The following is a 7,128-nucleotide window of genomic DNA, read 5'->3' on the forward strand; positions in this document are numbered from 1 at the left end:
AGGGTGGGAGGGTGAGGGGTGACGGAGGGAGGGTGGGAGGGAGGGAGGGACGGGAGGGAGGGTGAGGGTGGAGGGGTGGGAGGGAGGGTGAGAGGAAGCAGAGGCGAGATTGTTCGAATGGGTTAGAAATGGGTAGATAAATAGACAGATAGATAGATAGATTGTAGATAGATGATAGATGATAGATAGATAGATAGATTATAGATAGATAGATAGATAGATAGTGTTAGTATACAAACAGACAAAGCTTTGGAAAATAAGATTATACTGTATATATGAACGTACAGGATGATGTACGTACACATGAACGTACTGGTGGTGTACACATGAACTTACTGGTGGTGTACACATGAACGTATTAGAGTTTGTCGTAATGAATACAGAGCTTGTTGAAGGTCGCTTTCACTACTGTAATACCGCCTCCCTCATCCTCCCTCCCTCACCCCCTCCCTCATCCCCTCCCCATCCCTCACCACCACCACCAACCTTCTCCCTCCTATCTCCCTCCCTACCACACCCTCACCCTCTCCCTCCCTCACCCTATCCCTCCCTCCCCTACCACACCCTCATCCTCTCCCCTCCCCTACCACACCCCTCATCCTCTCCTCCCTACCACACCCCTCATCCTCTCCCTCCCCTACCACACCTTCATCCTCTCCCTCCCCTACCCACCCCTCATCCTCCCTCCCCTACCACACCCCTCATCCTCTCTCCCTCCCCTACCACACCCTCATCCTCTCCTCCCCCCTACCACACCCTCATCCTCTCCCTCCCACCACACCCATCCTCTCTCCCCTACCACACCCTCATCCTCTCCCACCCCTCTCCTCCTCCCCTACCACATCATCCTTCCCTCCCCTACCACACCCTCATCCTCTCCCTCCCCTACCACACCCTCACCCTCTCCCTTTCACCCTTCCACCTCCCCTACCACACTCCCTTCCTCCCCATTCCATACCTTCCCCTCCCTCCCCACCATAAACACCCCTCTGTTGTAAGGCCCGCTACCCCCTACCTCCCCCCACCCCAAAACACCCCTACCCTCATCCCCCTAATTTTATATACATGTTCCTCGCTACCCCACCCCTTCACCCCCAGCCATCCCCTCTCTGTTGTAAGGGCCACTACTCCCTCCCCCCACTTTATTTACAACCCTTAACTATGTTTCACCTTGTTAGGAATGACTTTCTCCTCCTACCCTCCTCTCCCCCTCGTTAGATCTGGCTTTCCTACCTTCCTTCCCCTATTAAATGTATACCTCTCTCTCACACACACATACACACAATCACACGCGCAGCACACACACACACACACACACGCACGCGCACACACACACACACACACACACACACACACACAGCCACAGTTAAGGGTGAAACAGACAACGGAAATAACATCATAACTGGGCAATAAAAGAGAGAGAGAGAGAGAGAGAGAGAGAAAGAGAGAGGGCAGGTTCAGTCATATGAATTAAAGCGTAGCTTCCCTTCCTACCCCACTCTCTTACTCTCATTCATTCCCTCTCACTCCCATTCACTCTCTCACTTTTATTCATTCATTCAGGTCTCTCTCTCTCTCTCTCTCTCTGTTATTCATTCAGGAGTCTCTCTCTCCCTCTCTCTCTTTTATTCATTCAGGTCTCTCTCTCTCTCTCTCTCTCTCTCTCTCTCACAAGAAAATATCATTAAAGGGTAGTAGCAAGAGGTTAAACAGCACCACTTACTAGAAATATTCATAATAGGACCACTTACCAGAGTAGCGGCTTACGGCTCTCAAGGGCCCTGTGGGTAAAAGAAATCCCGGTTAAGTGGATTAGGTCCGGATTTAAGTGGATTAGGTCCGGATTTAAGGGGATAGATCCTGTGTTTTATGGATTAAGTGGTGATTTAAGGGGTATAGGGAGGATTTTTGGGATTAAGTGGTGAATTAAGCTAAGGGGGGTCAATCTTCAGGTGATTTATTTCCCCCTAAAAGATCGTAAGAGCCTTTGAGACTCCAGGAAGCAATGATAAAGTTGAATATTTATAGTGTGTGTGTGTGTGTGTATGTGTGTATGTGTGTGTGTGTTCAAGTCATAGGCTGAATGCGTGTTGCAGAAACAATGTGTCTGCAACGTTCGTGCACTGATAGAGAGCTTGAATGATGGATTGCAGGCACGAACGGTTAGGTGAACGCCTGAACGTGTTAAGTGTCACGAACGAGTTACTTAGGTCATTCAATATGCTGATTTAACCTATGCTGACCTGACCTAACCTAACCTAAGCTGACCAGACCTAACCAGATCTAACCTCAGCTAACCAGTAATATCAACACACATACACACACACACACACCATACACTATTCCCCCACACCCTCTCCATATCCACCCAGCACAGGTACCCACAGGTGTCAACACAGGTACCCACACCACCCAGCACAGGTACCCACAGGTATCAACACAGGTACCCACACCACCCAGCACAGGTATCCACAGGTGACAGCACAGGTACCCACACCACCCAGCACAGGTATCCACAGGTGACAGCACAGGTACCCACACCACCCAGCACAGGTACCCACAGGTGACAGCACAGGTACCCACAGGTGACCTTCCCTCCCTCACCACACACTCCTGCCACCAAACAATGCCTCACCCAGAGACTATATGCAGGAAAAACCGTCACCCCACCACAAGGCTAAATATTTATGACATTTGGGGTGAGTTTTTTTGTTGTGTGGTGGCTTAGTCTGCAGGGTGGCTTTTCCGTCCTTGTGAACTGACTGGCTTAGTTGGTTGCTTAAACTGGGTGGCTTTCTGTCCTTGGTGTACTGAGTGGTTTAAACTGGTTGGCTTTCTTGCCCTGGTGAACTGATTGGCTCACTGGGATAGATAAATAGATAAAGAGAGAGAGATGGATAGATAAATTATATAAATGGATAGATGGACAGAGAGATAGATGGATAGATACAATCAACCACCACCAGTCACCACCACTACCACAATCTCTCTCCTCTAGACAACCACCACAACAACAAGCAACACATATGTAGTGAGACTCCCCCCCCCCCACCCACAAAAAGACAGGGTCAAGAGGGTTCCAGACCTATAAACCCGACTCACAAGGGATCCAGTCGTCTTCCCTCGATCCTCTTTTGTTTACGTCGAGGATCAACTTGTCCTACTTTCTGTCATCTATACTTTTCCCGCGTAATTGTGGTGATTTTTTGTGTTATTGTTTTGTATTTTTGTTTTTGTTTTCTTGATTTTGTTGAGTTGTTTTTGTTTTCGTATGTTGTTTTATTTGATTTTTTGTTTATTCTGATTTTGTTGTTTTTTGTTGAATATTTGGTTAGGTTAGGTTAGATTACATTAGGTTAGGTTTGGTTAAGTTAGGTTAGGTTAGATTAAGTTAGGTTAGTGGTGGAGACAGACACACAGGACGGTCAGCAAGTCGACAATGACCACAGAACGACCTTGTCATTCCACGCATTTCACTCCCTGACTTCACCACACCACAGTATACACCACACCACACCACACCACACCAAAGTACACACCACGTCACACCACGCCACACCACAGTACACACCACGTCACACCACGCCAGGTGGAAGCATAATGTGTTGTCTAATGGTAGACTCTGCTGCCATATGGCATCACGAAAATTGTGACCAAGTCCAAGATTGATGATCTGACTTTCTGCCTCATTTACACACAATTGCAGGGTCTCAATTGTTTCTCTTACTATTGACAACACAACATACATATATTGTTTCTCACTTTTGATCTTTTTTTAATTTTTGTATTTCTTTATTGTTATTGTTATTATTATTATTATTATTATTATTATTATTATTATTATTATTATCATTATTATTACATTTTCGCCCCCCAGGCCCCGATGTGGGTCAGTGACCTGTGCCCGGGTGGGCTAATCCCCGTAAAAACAATAAAAAATAAAAAATACCACACCAACTCACACCACACCACACCACGCCAGACCAACTCACACCACACTACGGCACACCACACCATACCACGTCAAACCACTTTAAATACCTTTACCACAGAACAAAAGAGAAAGTATCAATCATTTTATATCATTATTCATCTTATTTAAAAACTTTCTTAAATAATCTTACGGTAAATTTTCCTCCTATCTGGAGATGTGAATTTACGATGCAAAGTTGGAGAATCCATTTGTGGTGTGTGTGTGTGTGTGTGTGTGTGTGTGTGTGTGTGTGTGTCGTAGTAAAGGAATGGTTTATGGCCTCACCGTTACTGTTTATGTCCGTGGTCAGTGTACGTGGGACCAAGTACAGTACATCTTTACTGGGAGGCGGAACTACACAGGCCCTAACCTAACCTAAACCAGACCCAAACTAACGTAACCTAACCAAACCTAACATATCCTTACCTAGTACGTCAGGTTTTGGTTGGGTTGGGTTACATATACGTTAAACTGGGTTAGGTTAGGTTAAATTGGGTTAGATGTTTGATGAGGAGAGGGAGAGAGAGAGTCAATGTTGTGAGAGCATCGTGTTACTTGTCCTCAGCTCGTTAGTTTGAGGGCCAAATAAACGCCAGGAATTTGTCATTTCGTCTATAGATGCGACCGTCTTTTATTTCGCCTATAAATACGACAGTCTTTTGTTATTTCGTTTATAAATACGATCGTCTTTTGTCACTTCGACTATTAAACGATTGTCTTCTATCACTTCATCCATAAACACGATCGTCTTTTGTCACTTCATCTAGAAACATGATCGTCTTTTGTCACTTCATCTAGAAACACGATCGTCTTTTGTCACTTCATCTAAAAACATGATCGTCTTTTGTCACTTCATCTATACACCCCGATCGTCTTTTGTTCTATGATTCCAATAGTTTACACATTCTTGTTCTCCACTTCGCTTTCTCTTTAATAACTTTTTACCTGATATTTTATTCGCAATACACTTTTACTTTGCATTCTACATTCACTTCAGTTTTCCTTTCTCCCACGTTTGTGTCTGTGTCTGTCTGTGTTTATCTCTGTGTCTGTCTGTGTCTGTCTCGTTTTGTCTCGTCTCTGCCTCCCGGACTTAAACTTTGACTCTCTCTTTATCTCTAATCTAGGACTAATATTGTGATTGGTAGAGCGAATGTTTGTGTGCGTGTGTGTGTATGAGAGAGAGAGAGAGAGAGAGAGAGAGATATTTCTCCCCTCCACACACACACATAACACTCTTGTTGACACGACAGGTCCCTGGCAGGGTGTGTCGTGGTGGCAGATGAGTCGCCCTGCCCCCCTGCCTCTCTCTACCTTGTCGAGGTATCAAAAGAGGCAGGAGAATGAGGAGGTAGGAGTGAGGGAGAGGAGAGATGGGGAGGAGGAGTGAGGAAAGGTGAAGTGGGAAGGAGGAAGATAAAGAAGGAGAAGAGGAAGAGGAGGAACGGGGAAGGAAGGAGGAGCATGAGAAGGAAGAAGGAAAAATGAAAGAGAGGAGGAAGAAAAGGAAAGAGGATAAGCAAGGAGAGGAAGAGGAAGAAGGAAGGAGGAGAAGTAATGATCTTTCAAGGTGAGTCTCCCAAGCAGGCGTGAAATAAGCGAACATTCCAACAGTAGAAGAACCCAACTCATCCCCCTGAGGCACGCCAGCTCTCGGTACAGTACGTGACCCTCAAACACTTCTACACCGAGTACTACTGTAGGTGCTCCTGAAGGTGAAGTACTGACACAGGTATTAAGCTATTCGCATGTGCTGTACTGTATACCTGCCTTGTCTATATACATGTTGAACTGTATACCTGCCTTGCCTATATACATGTTGAACTGTATACCTGCCTTGCCTATATACATGCAAGACTAACTGTTGACGATGCTTGACAAAATCTCTCTCTCTCTCTCTCTCTCTCTCAGCTTCTTGGTACTTGATGGGGTGCAGTAAGGAGACATTGGCCTTAGATCCGTGTTAAGGTAGAGGTGATATCTAGTGCAGTGACGCAGCGATTCTTAGATCCAGGTTCCCAAGGGTTAATACGATAAATATTGCTTGTAAATAAGAAGGAAAATATTGCAGTAGATACCTTCACTTAACACACCAGGAAGGAAGGGAAATACGATGTAAGTAAAGGTATCTAGTTAAGGTAGAGTCTCAGTGATAATTTTGTCTCCTAACTGGTGTGTTAAGTGAAGGTATCTAGTTAAGGTAGAGTCTCAGTGTTAATTTTGTCTTCTAACTGGTGTGTTAAGTGAAGGTATCTAGTTAAGGTAGAGTCTCAGTGTTAATTTTGTCTCCTAACTGGTGTGTTAAGTGAAGGTATCTAGTTAAGGTAGAGTCTCAGTGTTAATTTTGTCTCCTAACTGGTGTGTTAAGTGAAGGTATCTAGTTAAGGTAGAGTCTCAGTGTTAATTTTGTCTCCTAACTGGTGTGTTAAGTGAAGGTATCTAGTTAAGGTAGAGTCTCAGTGTTAATTTTGTCTCCTAACTGGTGTGTTAAGTGAAGGTATCTAGTTAAGGTAGAGTCTCAGTGTTAATGTTGTCTCCTAACTGGTGTGTTAAGTAAAGGTATCTAGTTAAGTTAGAGTCTCAGTGTTAATGTTGTCTCCTAACTGGTGTGTTAAGTGAAGGTATCTAGTTAAGTTAGAGTCTCAGTGTTAATGTTGTCTCCTAACTGGTGTGTTAAGTGAAGGTATCTAGTTAAGTTAGAGTCTCAGTGTTAATGTTGTCTACTAACTGGTGTGTTAAGTGAAGGTATCTAGTTAAGGTAGAGTCTCAGTGTTAATGTTGTCTCCTAACTGATGTGTTAAGTGAAGGTATCTAGTTAAGTTAGAGTCTCAGTGTTAATTTGATATTCTAACACAATTGTGTTAAGAGTAAAATTATCTAGTTAAGGTAGAATCTCAGTGTTTAATTTGTCTCCTAACACAATTGTGTTAAGTGAAGGTATCCTAGTTAAGGTAAGTCTCAGTGTTAATTTTGTCTCCTAACTGGTGCGTTAAGTGAAGGTATCTAGTTAAGGTAGAGTCTCAGTGTTAATTTTGTCTCCTAACTGGTGTGTTAAGTGAAGGTATCTAGTTAAGGTAGAGTCTCAGTGTTAATTTTGTCTTCTAACTGGTGCGTTAAGTGAAGGTATCTAGTTAAGGTAGAGTGTCAGTGTTAAT

General features: G+C 44.2%; 1 long non-coding RNA gene across 1 annotated transcript in view; it reads right to left on the reverse strand.

Moving 5' to 3' along the window:
- Positions 1 to 7,128, reverse strand: part of LOC121865854 — a 77,522-nt gene that overhangs the window by 37,310 nt on the left and 33,084 nt on the right. The window contains exon 2 of the long non-coding RNA XR_006088838.1: positions 1,752 to 1,781. This is a non-coding gene — a long non-coding RNA (uncharacterized LOC121865854). The remainder of the gene's footprint in view (positions 1 to 1,751; positions 1,782 to 7,128) is intronic.

The sequence above is a fragment of the Homarus americanus genome, unplaced genomic scaffold (genome assembly GCF_018991925.1).
Source record: "Homarus americanus isolate GMGI-L3 unplaced genomic scaffold, GMGI_Hamer_2.0 scaffold34354, whole genome shotgun sequence".
NCBI lineage: Eukaryota > Metazoa > Arthropoda > Malacostraca > Decapoda > Nephropidae > Homarus > Homarus americanus.